The sequence below is a fragment of the Pseudopodoces humilis genome, chromosome 1, assembly GCF_049639895.1.
Source record: "Pseudopodoces humilis isolate 2021_Gansu_Grassland_sample_001 chromosome 1, ASM4963989v1, whole genome shotgun sequence".
Classification (NCBI taxonomy): domain Eukaryota; kingdom Metazoa; phylum Chordata; class Aves; order Passeriformes; family Paridae; genus Pseudopodoces; species Pseudopodoces humilis.
Genome location: NC_142200.1, coordinates 71,668,917 through 71,682,038, shown reverse-complemented (window position 1 = coordinate 71,682,038; position 13,122 = coordinate 71,668,917). Strand labels below are relative to the sequence as shown.

The 13,122-nt window shown below is 38.7% G+C and overlaps 1 protein-coding gene across 3 annotated transcripts in view; it reads left to right on the top strand.

The window, feature by feature from the left end:
• Positions 1–13,122, top strand: part of SEMA5A (semaphorin 5A) — a 419,645-nt gene that overhangs the window by 143,633 nt on the left and 262,890 nt on the right. The window lies entirely within an intron of this gene.

The following is a 13,122-nucleotide window of genomic DNA, read 5'->3' as shown; positions in this document are numbered from 1 at the left end:
GGGGGTTTTTCCTCACTCTGGCTTGAGCCCAGGAGGAGTAGGATTTGAGCTCACCAATGCAATTCTTGAACTCAAATCTCTCAAACGAGTAAAGAAACAGGGGGGACCCTTCTGCTGGGTTATGTTCCACAGTTGATTTCTGTGAAGGGAACTCCAGAGAATGAGACAAAATAATTAGGATCTGGGGTGCTTCTTTTAACAGGGGCTTCTTCAGAGGGTGGGAACTTTGGAGAGAACCAATTATTTTCCACAGATAGCACATTTACAAACTTTCTACACATCAAGGTTAAAAACGCTAAGACAATAAATAACAGATGTACATTCCCTCGAATAAGAAACATCATGCATGGGATGTACAGAGTAAACCTGAAAGCACAGGGCAGAGGTTGGGATAAAGGTACACACCCAGCCTCCTTTAGATGGGACAGAGGAATATGCACGGAAGCTAGAGGCAGTGTCTACAGGCAGGGACCAGAAGACAAAAGCTTGAGTTCCCACGTGCTGGGGAGCGGGCTCCGGGAAAGGCAGCGGCGTTTCTCCTCCTCCCCCGCCTCGTTCCCTCCCCTGCCTTTCTCGTGACAGGGCTAGAGAAACACAGAGCGGCTGGAAATGACAGCAGCGCCCTCCCTCCTCCCTCCTATATTGTTCTATTGCTCCCCTTCTTGATTAAGGTGTTAAACAGGATGGGTCCCAGGATCAACCCTGGTGTTATTCCACAGGCCTGTGGCTCAGGTGAAGTAAGAGGTATTAAACATTTACTCTCCAAATGGTAGTTCTTGAACCCCTTCTGCAAAACAGCAGATGCCTTTGATACCTTAACGGTGGTATTGAATACCTCAGTATCATCCATTTCTGCTGCCATTAGGTCATCTTCCCAAGTCAGCAGCAGGCTGATATTTTTCCTGTTCAACCTTTCATCTCTGTTCCGCCTTCCATTACTATTGGGGCACTAGAAGCTGTTGCTGTTGCCTTTGACATTCCATGCAAATCTTAACTCCCACTGAACTTTGTTTAACATGACGTAACCCCTGCATGCCCATATGGTCTTTCTAAATTTTTCCTTGTCCCTGCTTATGCCTGATACAGCCCTTTTTCCATTGGACCTGCACCACAGGTTCCTTCCTTCACCAGGACAGTCTTACCATAGATGTGGTTGTCATCTTGAGTATTGGGATGGAACGCTGAGGAACAGTTGGAACAAAGCAAAGAATACTTGGAGGATGTTTTCTGTGAAAACCTGAGGCAGTTAACAACTTATCTGACTTCTTTTGTTTATTTGAATTGAGATTTTTCCATTTGTGTCACAACTTAGAATGAGTTCCAAATAGTTTCTAGTTACGAGCATGTAGGGATTAAGATGTTTTATATTACACACTGCATTTCTCCTGTTTCTCTAAGAAAACACATGTTTTTTGTTCCAATGAATTAGAATTTATTGAATTTTAATTGAAAAAATATTTGTTTCTATTCTTTCCATGAATTTAGAGAGAATAATGTTATGTTTTTACAGAAAGCATTTTGTTCTGGCACTATAATGGTTTAATAATAGTAATGGTACCAGCTGTCCTGTTCAATACACTGGAGAATGAGCTCTGTACCTCAGAACAGCAAACCACCAGTATATTGTTAAGGAGGAACCTTTATTACTCACTTATTGTTGGGCTAAATAGTATGAGTTATTCTGATGAAATATCTGGTTTTCCTTAGCATTTATATTGTGTGTATAATTTAGTTTAAAATGTTGCTTTTTATCAGAATATGCATACACAATATTCTAAATTAAAGTAATTAAAGTAGCACAGTTAAAATTCTGGCACTTAGCTTCTTAATTTCACAAACTACGAGATCACTGCATGTACTTTTAAATTTTGTATATGCAACCGTAAAGGAAAATAATAGACACTCATTAGCAGTGCTGTGTTTAACAAGTTGATTAAAAATGTGTCATTTTATGAACCTAATTCAGCCAGTATTTAGGAGGGTTTCTTGAATTTAGGCTGATCCTGCCTTCTAGACCCTTCTTGTTCTCTGTCATATTTAATTCCTAGTGATGTCCTTCCAGTTCTAAGTCAGTATGCTAAGGCTTTTTGGGGATGGAGTCCATATTGTTCCAGTTGCATCTTTTGATATAGCCAAAGATAGTATCACAGTTAGAGTTTGCCAACAAAAAACCCCAATTTATGTTTACTGTAAATATATGTGGGAAATATAACTATATAGGAACATTTATGATCAGATCTTTAATATGAGCTCTAGTAAGATTTTGAATGCCAGACTCCCTTTTGACCTTTATGGTAAAAATACAATTAATTAGTACATACCCATGACATACCTTAGCCTTTTTGAACTGACAACTCTTGAAAAATATTCTGACAAGCTGTAGTTCATACTTCACACAATAATCTATTGGGAGTCCTTAATAACTATTAGAAAGTACATGTAAAAACACATTTGCAATACAGTATACAGCACGTGATAGCTGAGTAATGTAGTTGGTCTGGGCACACAGCACTTGACCTGTAGTTGCAGCACTGCCAGTTAATGGAAAACAGAAGTTTTGACACCCCAGGAAAAAGTGCCTGAGAGGCACTTGTCTTTGTCTTTGAATCTATATGTTAGGAATGGAATTATTTAGTATCAGAATATAAGAAGAGAGCTGTGTGTGAGAAGCCCCTTCTGAATGAGTCTTGCAACAGGAGTTGGCAGGTTTCAACCAGCCTCCTTACTGATAACCATATTCTTCCTTTGTCATTTGTTTACTTCATGAATGCCTATAGGAAAATCCTCTCTGTATATATTGATGTTGTTAGTGCTGCTAGACCAACATGGAGTTGAGAAATCAATTTATAACTGTTAAAATCCCTTTGAGTGCTGCATTAATACCCTAGTCTGTAAAATCATCTTGTAACAGTATTAGATCCACCAGAGGTAAATACTGTGTGGGATGCTGAACATCAGCCAAGGCTGAGTGCTATTGAATGGTATGTACTTTAAAGCTTGTAAACTCAGTACTAACTTTACAGAGATATCAACACTTTTATTTATAACTGATCAAAGCCTCTTTTTTGTAGTTTCTGGTGTGCCAAAGTAGCAATGTACTTATTTGATTTGTCTTCCTTTGAGAGGTATGGTAAATGAAGTATACATTATTAAATAAAACTAATGGAGTGAGCGTCTGGTGCAGCGTATGGATGAACAGCTGCAAAAAAAAAAAAAAAAACAAATAAAAAGACAAAACAGTCCCCAGGAGTTGTCACAGTGAAATATGGAATGGGACTATATCTCTTGAAAGAGCTTACTTTCTTTCCCATTGCCCATCAAAAATTGCTCACTTAGGTGATGATTCTGTCAAGATACCTTGTGTAGAGATTCATATACTATTTCTAGCACTGATTTTTCCAGCTAAATAGTTGTCTCAGTTTTAGAGGACAGGTGTCTGCTAGGGAGGGCAGGAGCCTCCCTTGGAATGAAATAATGTAGACCCTCTCCCTCCGAATTACTATAATTCTGAAATCAAGGGGCTCTCAGGCAGAGAGATCTGGGGATAGGAATAACAGTTCTTTACTAGTATTTTTAACATGGCAAACAAACAACAGTAACTACAGCATTAGCAAGAAAACAGAACCAGGGACTCCGGGACAGCTTTCTCGGCTGAGACGGGAAGAGGATTGAAGAGAGGCTTTGCTTCACAACCCGCCTCGGGCGGGCAGTCCCGGTGCTCCTGCAGGGCTCTGAGGAACAGTCAGCTGGAAGAGCAGGGATGAGCTGAGATCCTGGGCCGGTGGCTGAGGTGTATCAGCAGCTCCACGGCGGTGCCTGGCACTGCCACACGTCCCGGCAGGACAGGGGGTGTGAGGCCACCAAGGAAGAGGGAAGAAGGAGAAGCAGCAGCAGCTCTGTCTGGGTGATGGCGAAATTCCCTTCTCCCCACCGCAACAGCTCTGTGCCCAAAGTGTCTTTTTCCGAAGCTGAAGAAGCCCGCCAAACTGTCCCTACCTTCTTTTTTTCCTGCCCCTTTCCCTCCTGGGCCCGGCCAAACTCTGTCTTTTGTCAAGCACCCACCAAGTACTTGCAGTCAGGTTTTCCCCCCCCGCAACTAATGGGTAAAAATTCCACAGGCAAGCCAGAACTAAAAAAAAGGACACTTAACCCCCAACAATAGTTTTAGTTGAAGACTGTGATATATATTCTGATAGCAAATGGCAAGAATTTCACCCACTAGTTCAGAACTTCTGCTCAAGTACTTTGCTGGTGGAAGAGGAAAAAGAAGATGCAGTAGCAGGAGATGCACACACTTTGAAAGGATTTTTAACATGATCTCAAAGATTTCATTTTCTGTCACTTATACACAGTATTAATAACCATGTTGTAATTTATCTCCATAATTAATATTAGAACTGCATAATGCACCTTTTGCTATCCCAGAATCTATAAATAAGAAAGTCTGCTATAGATCAGAAAATGCTAGCAGCTCAAAAATTTCTTGTCATAGAGCTTCCTTAAAGTAGAATAAGGCTCTTTGTGCCTTCCTTGGAAGATGAAAATTTCCTCTTCTCATTATTTAATTATTTAATATCATATATTAGATAATATGTATATAATATATAATATATATTATATAATTATTAATAGTTAGAACATATAATAACAATGTAGTAATATATTATATTATATTAATTATAATTTGTTAGGAATTATCACAGAAAACAGATTTATATGAAATAGACCACTAAGTATTGGAGGAATTGACAGGATCAGCCCAGGAGTGTGCAGTTCAGTGTTTCATGTGGTGAAACTGACTGATGATGCAGTGTTCCTCTTTGAAGTTCCTTTCTCTCTCTAAGGAGTCTTCATCTAGAAGTGCAAAAACGTGCTAATCTGCTGAAATGCAGGTTTAATAAATATGTTAAAAAAAAAAATTAAAAAAATAAAGTGTCTGCATACGCTAAGAATTCATCAGCTATACTAATTCAAATAGTCTGAGTCAAGTAAAAGAAATGTGACACTTATAAATCAAGTGTCACTTAGAACTTGGTGAAAGAAAAGAAGGTGCAGATTACAGAATGGATACACAGAGACTCAGTGTGAGATCCTTGATCTTTACACATTTCCAAATGTTTATAATGTAAAACAAAGGAAATTATGCTTGAAGTAGCTTAAGAGTTAAGACAAAAAAAGGGCTTAAATAAAGTACTTATTAAATGTAGTCTTACATAATTTATTTATTTTTTTAATTAACTTTTTTATTTTATTTTATTTTATTTGGATATACTTTCATTTCCATGCAGGTCTTTAAGTTTGTTAGGGTTTACTTATGGTCAGCTGCTTGGAAAAAATCATTCTCTTATAACAGTAAAGGAATTACAGTATAGTGTTTAACCTGAACAATTAGAAAAGGCAGAAAAAGCACATTTGCTCTATGAGAAAAAATGATGCTTTATAAAGGCTGAACTATTCTTAAGCAAAAAAAAATCCAAAGCAAAACAGTTGAGTGGTGGAATGTTTGTCTAAATATTTCCAGCATTTCATAGTCCACCTGCTCTACAGAACCGTTGTGGTATCTCTCTGTGGACCTGACCTTTTATTAGATTAAAAAACAAACACCTTTTATTAGATTAAAAGCCAAACAAACAAAACAACCAAAAATTAAAACAATCAACTAAAAGGATAAAAGTAGTTACAGTGGCATCTTGTTTCCCCACATTTTTGCTGAACTTTGAAACACTAGACCTTTCAAAGCTCAGCTGAAGACTCATTCTGTAGACAGATCCTATCCATGAGGTAGAACTGAAGGAGCCATCACAACTGCTTAGCAGCATATGAGTGAGCTGGAAAAAAAATTGACCCAAACAGTTTCAGGTGTGAAATTTTAAGTATTGACTGTCCTGCAGTTTACCTGTGTAAAGTTGAATTTCTTAGGTTTTTCTATAAGAAATAAAGTGCAGAACTTGACTTAATTGATATTAGGAGAACAGCAGAGATCATTTACTCTGGGGCAAGTCTCATTCTTCTAGGCTCCCATAAAATAATCAGAATTTAAAGTTGTGCTGTCTCAACAAAAAAACATCAATTTACATAATTTTGGAAGCTATATTTAGTGATAATTTAAATATATACTGTGCTGTAAAAAAGTTATCTGTTGAATAAACATGCTCAAAAATAGCATGTATCAATCAATAGAAGAAATGAACTTAAACCCTTAATTTCAAATTGAGGCTAACCAGAAAAAAAAAATAGCATAGTTATTTTTGATTCCTTGGTTAGAGAATCCTTATTATTCTTAACCTTATTGTCTGACCACCACCCGATTCTCTTACTTGATGTTTGTCTAATATAGACTCAGTACATTGCTTTTCTCATTTTATCCCATGGTTTGTATATGGAGTGCATGCACTCAGCAAGTGTGAAGAGGAAATAATATGCGCGCTGAATGAAGGAGGATAAATGGCATGTGAACTTGTTTTTGTTTGCACTCTTCTCTTTGTGCTAAGTTTTTGCAAGTTTTCTTTTAAACTAATAGTAGTCTACTAAGCTTTCTAATTTTTAATGCTTTTTCCTTTTCTTTCCAATTTTTCATAAATGCATTTCAAAGATGATCTGCCAGCATCTGCAGTGGGATTAAGGTGTATTGTTTTCCATTCCCTATGGTCTTTTGGGCTTATCTTTCAATGAAGATAATTAATCAGTGAAGAAATGTTGATTGCTAGATGTTGCAACTTTAGTTTGTCTGGATGATAGGACTACAAGATTGTTTGCACTACCTTGCCAAGAACCAGTCCCTCTTAAGGAGGAAAATAATTCCTTTACCAGTTCTATATTTTTTTGTATTGAATCAGGTTTGCTTTTACTTTTGTATAGGAGATTAAGATTCTGATGGGTATGAGCAACCTTCAACACTTTACTGTTAATTAAAAAAATATCTTTGGAGACTGAAGGTTACTATCCTTCTACATTTTCCTGAAGGTTACTATCCTTCTACATTTCCCTGAATCACCCAGTGTCATTGGTGCCCATTCACATAAAAATGAGGGAATGACAGGGACTGAATTCTCTAAGCAAAGGACTTGCATACCAGCTACTTTTTATTTCCCCCTGAATGTGATCATGTTTTAAAGCAAGCATCAATTCACAATTATTTTGGCATCCCAGTCAAGTGCTGGACCTTCATGGAATGCTAATAACTTTCATAAAATACGATAATGTAAAATTAGCAGTGGCTACAATGGCTAGTGAGCTGTGCAGACAAGTTCTCTAAGCCTTTCCATGGCTGATTTGTTTCTTATTGCCCTAATGTGTCTCTTCAGAGCATGTGGGGTTCTCTGGTTGTTAACAAAGCAGCAAAATGAGTAGAGGCTCTTGCCGTATTCTACTATCTGTACAAAGTAGGCAGGTGGATTTAAAATCTGGATTTTTTTCTTTTTTTTTTCTTCTTCAAATGAACTGTAATTTTGCTAAAAGGTTGTAAACCATCCAAACTAGGATATGTTAAAGAAACAGATCAGCAGTCAAGAAATAGAACTCATATGTAGATGAAGTTCTGTCAATGTTTTTTGTGTGTGCTTAAAGCAAGAGGGAGCACAATATTGCTCTGATTTTTTTCTATTTCATTTTTTTATCCAACAGATAGAATTTCAATTCCTTTCCCATAAAAGACTGGAGAAAAGAGGGCTCAGGTGTGACTATCATGCTCTACAACTGCCTTACAGGAGGCTGTATGTAGCAAGGTGTGGTTTGGTCTCCCAAGTAACAAGTGGTGGGACAAGAGGAAGTGGCCTCAAGTTATTCCAGGGAAGGCATTGGATATTAGGGAAAAACTTTTTCCTTGAAAGCACTGTTGAGCATTGAGCCAGGCTTCCCAGGGTGGTGGTGGAGTCACTATATTTGGTTGTGTTCAAGACACATGGAGACGTGGCGCCTGGGGAGTTGGTTTAGTGGTGAACTTGGTGGTGGTGGGTGGACTTAATGATCTTAGTGATATTTTCTAGATCAAACCATCATATAACTCTAAGTAACTTCTACTGCTAGTTGAGAAAAGATGTCAGCAATTACTGTTACTGGGCATCTGATCCTGGGCAACTTTGTTTATATACTTGGTAGTGACACAGTTACTGGGAAGACTCATTCCAGCAGTCTTCCCTTCCAGATCCTGTGCAGCATTTATGGGGCCTGTATTGCTGTCACTTGATGGCAACTGCTTCCCTTAATGCCTGTCAATGAAAGTCACCTTCTGCTACCTATCACTTTGACAGAGATTGGGAGAAACCCTGGCCTATACTTTGGCCTTGCTTCGAGCTCTAAAGTTTAAATAATCCTAAGAGGTGGGGAGGAAAAATGTCAAGATGAAATACAAGGGATGGGACCACCATGCTTTGTTATTTATTGCTTGAGTAGCCTGATAAGATGTCAGTCTCGAGGCATGAGGTTTTAGAAGCAACAAGTCAACCATACCTTGAGGAAGTCACGAATTTCTTCTCTGCACGGCAATATATATATAACTTTTTAGTCCAATAGACAGTTGACATGAAGTTTGTTTTCACTTATTGACCTATCACCTTTACTTAATTTTGCTGCACTACGTCTGTCTTTTAACCAATAAACTGACAGGTCACGTATTCACACACACTTCTGTTATAGTTTCTGTATCTCTAACTTGTCGCTCTATTGGGAATGGTGAGAAGAACGACATAGACTGTCTTGTGGAGTCGAACTGGAGAATTTCTCCCTGTTTATTGCCTCAGATCTTTTTTATAGACCAATACATGAAAGTACAGAAAAGAAAAACTCTTATTGGTTAGCAAACTAGCACAGGAGATATATGCTTACCCCCTCTGTGGAGGAAGCGGGTGGCACATCGTCAGTTGGCTGCACCGAGCGTCAGGGTCACCAGATGTCGCTCTATTGGGAACGGCGAGAAGAATGACATAGACTCTCTTGTGAGTTGAACAGGAGAGTTCTTTCTCTCTTCAGGTTTATTACTTCAGATCTTCTTTTATGACCCATACATGAAAGTACAGAAAAGTAAAACTCTTATTGGTTAGTAAACTAACACATCGCCATCATTGGTCAGTGGGGTACACCACCCCTCGACCTTCTCTTGCAAGAAAACAAGGAACAAACAAACAGCACCTGCAAGGCTGTTTTCTATCTCTGAAGATTGTTTTAATTCCTCCTTATGATTTCCCAGGCCACTTTCTCAGGCAAGACTGAGAAAGTTATGCGGCCTGCTATTCCACAGGCACTGTGTTCCCTGCTTCACAGTTAGCATCCATACTAACTTACTCTATAAGTCACACTATTACAGTTCAAACTTCAAACTATTTTACCTAATATAATTTCTTACCTACTTAAGACAAATTCTTACTTAAAACTATAGAGACATAAGTTTAGAATTTCTCTACCCAGTGTCTGTGTACTTTCATCACTACATCAATCCAGGCTTTTTCTAGGGCTGCAGATTTTTGATTTCCAACAGAAAAACATTACTTAAAGTTTTGGGTTTCTCCCTAATTTCTTAAATAACCTTACCGAGATACATTCTGTTTATTAGATAGATGGGGGGAAAATAGAGAACCTCAGTGAATGCTACTTCAAAGTGGTTTGGGTATTTTTACACATGCCTTCTTACCTGTCTTACTTCTGTGGCAGTGCTTCTCTGCCGTTGACAAGACTTAGGACACAGGGTGGCAGCTGATTTTGTGTGACTGAATGTGGTAGATACTTTCTACATGACAATTTGTCATATTCAGACAACTTTGACTTGTCATAAGCTTGTCTTTCCACTTCTAGTGCTCACTTCGGATTTTGTTTTGATGGCTTTATGGCTCTTTTCTGCCATTTCTGAGAATTAGGACCTACCTGACTGTTTTACAACCAGCTCTACAGTAAGTCTACTAAAGTAGTTGTTAATAGTAACAAAACCCTGGAGTTTAGCAGTGCCTTTTAGAGCAAAAGTAAGTTCTACAAAGAGAAGTATTGATTGTAGTGTTGTGGTTCTTTCTTTTTCCCCCTTGCTTGTTGCTTTCTTTTTTTTTGGCTTTGAGGCATCTATTTTTTTTTTTTTTTTGTGCTAGGTGTATTTGTCTTAGTTTAGGGCAAATTAGGAAGGAAAACTCTAAATGGGGATTTCCCCAGAGAAATGCCCCTCTCCACCAACTGGTCCGGGAAAAGGAAAAAAAAATTCTTTGGAGAGAAGTGGAAAAAGCTGTTTATTTAACAGAAATTGAGTAATATTAAATAATAAAACTTCTTGCTGTTCGATGGGATGGCAAATCTAGGAAGAAAAAGTCCTTTTTATGTGGTGTAGCTCAGCTCGCTCAGGTTCTTATCAGTCCCTCCGGTGCTGGAAAGTGCCGAGGCCCAGGCCCCGGTGAGCCACAGGTGTGAGTTCTTGGGGTTTGGCTGGGTGTTCAGTCTAGAGCAGGCTTGCACAGATCCGAGAAAATTGGAAAAAAACAAAGGTCCAGGGAACTCCTCTGCCTCAGCTAGCTAAAACTAACTAAAAGCCAGAGAGAAGCTCTTGTCCCGCTGTCTGTCTGTGCTGCAGACACCACAGTCCAGGCGCGAGATGTGTGGGAGTGATGTTTTTCCTTAACACACTGCGCGCTTCTTCTTCCCCCTCTCTTGCTCTCAAAGCCAGCCTTAAAGGTGCAGAACTTAATATATAACATAAACTAGACGATTGGGGATACCAGTATCATAAAGTCACTCCAGGACAGTAGGGGAGTAGAGGAGGTGGGGAATATTCCTCTTTGAAGTCCTGGCTCCAAACTCTTACAAAGATTAGTGTCAGGCTTTGCTCTCTATACCCTTTTTCTTAACAATATGTCCTATTTTGTTGAGTTTTGTATTTCTTCATGAAATATCATCAGACCTGTATTTTGTGAGCTACAGTCTTGGGCAGAATTGATAGGATGAAGAAATTTTATTTTGCTGAAACAATGTAAATAAAAAAGTCTATTATGTTCATATGCCAACATAAGTAAGAATGCATTGTTTCAAGATGGTCAGTTCTAGCAAAAAAAGGTCTTGCTAATTGAAGCATAGGTATTTCTAACAAAAATAACAGTGCATAATTGTCTATGGGAAGTCTGCTTTCTGTTTCTGCTTCCTACAATATATGTATTAAAACTGAGCAAATTTCTGTACAAAACTCTTTCTTGAGACTGTTATAAATGCAATGGCAAAATAGGGTTAATATAAAAAGCGATTTATTATAAAACAATTTCAATCACAAACAACGAGAGAAAAAAACCACAATAAAATAAATCAGCGCAGCTCTGGGTGGACAGGGGTCTATACCCAGAGGTACAGATTTACCCAAATCCACGAAGTAGGCACTGCAGTCGGGGTTCTTATAGGGGTTTTCGTATCCTGGGGCAAAATCCGGAGTAAGCACCGTCCAACAAAAGAGTTTGAATAGACTTCCCGGATCCGTTGAGCTGAGTCAATGGTCGGTGGAGCAGAGTCCTTTCACATGTGAGAGGCTCTGAGTGTCCTCCGATTGCATTTCCCGGAATGGAGTGTCCAGTTTGGGTGCGGGAGCAGATGGATATCTGGATGGAGCAGAGTCCTTTTCACATGCGAAATGGCTCCGAGTGTTCTCTGATTGCACCTACCAGGGTGGAGTGGCCAGTTTGGGTGCGGAGGAGATGGATATCTCGACGGAGCCACTCTCATTGTCTGGTTTGATTGCTTGTGTCCTGCTTTTTATTTTGTGTTGATAAGCGTTGCTGCCGGTCGTTACTGCCCCACTCAGGAAGGTATCTCTGGATTATTTTACATTTTGCATCTTTACACTATTACAAATATAACATATAATTCTTTATTCTCTTTCATGAATTTTTATCCAATGTTATATTTATCACAAGACTAAATGATCTCTCATAACTATACAACATGATTTCCTTCAAAATGAATTCTTTGGCTGGCTGCCAAAGCCAACATATAAGTGTTAAAATGCAAAATATTAAACCCCTCTGAAGAAAGTGCATGACTGAGGATGTAAAATATTTTTCATGGTCAGTCTGTTTCTTTGTCACATTCAGGAAGATTGGCAACAACAACACAGGGACCAGAGGTGGTAAATATAAGGAGTAGCTGCTCTCCCTGAGAAGAGCATTAGGGCTCTGTGCTGGATGAGGTGTGAAGTTAGTGGTTTTTGACTGTGCTGGTAGTGCTGAAACTACTTTCATATAAGTGGGGGTTCAGTCTTTTTTCTCTAACACTTTCTTATATTTGTATGCAATGTGTTTTTGATCAATGAAGCATAAACAAGTCCAAACCCTTGTTCAGAAAAATAAGAAATAAGTAGACATTGCAGCAGATGTTCCTGTCTCTTCCCTGAGGTCACAGACAGTTAGAACCAGATTCCCTTTAATTATCCCAGTAACAGATATATTCACACATATAAGAATGCAGTGATACGAACTTCTAGCTGGAAGGGCAGAGAAAACAGGAATGCAGGCTAGATTTTAGACCTTGAAGGTTAGAGTGGATTGTAAAAGCAGGTGAGGGAACTGGGGCAGGGCAACCACTGTGATTGTGTTTGCCCTGCCTGGAGAGCAGTAGACAGGTAGCCGGGGCAGCTACTTTGTGTCTACTGAGAGAATCAATGGAAGATGAATGTAGCTGGGTAGAAGAAGTAAGTTTACCATAGGCTTAAGAAAGAAGTTCAAGTTTTCATGCATTTAAAGTCAAGAAACATATATTGTAGGAAGTGTGCTTAATTTTCTCTTTTCCCCATTAATAGCAAATTACTTACAGCCCTGCCTCCTTACCTCCAAAATCGTTCTGAAGCTGTAATAGCTGTGCAGTAAACAGGTGAACTTTCTGGAGAACCTGAATTCATAAATCAAGAGGTTTATGGTTCTTGGGATTTGTTTTATTACAAATGATTTAAAGTGTAAAGGAGCGTGAAAACCTAGCAGAGGTTCTAGATAAAGCTAGATATAGATATTTATTTCTTAGCTTCTGCAGTTCTCTTTGTATGAAAACCAAGCTTCAGGACTGTATTAAGTTTTATTGGTTAGTAGAAAGAAGGCAGCTGGCTTGTTTATGGGATCTGGAGACCTCCAGAATACTGCATCTTGAAAAGGATCTGTAGTTTTGAGGTTGCTTCATCTT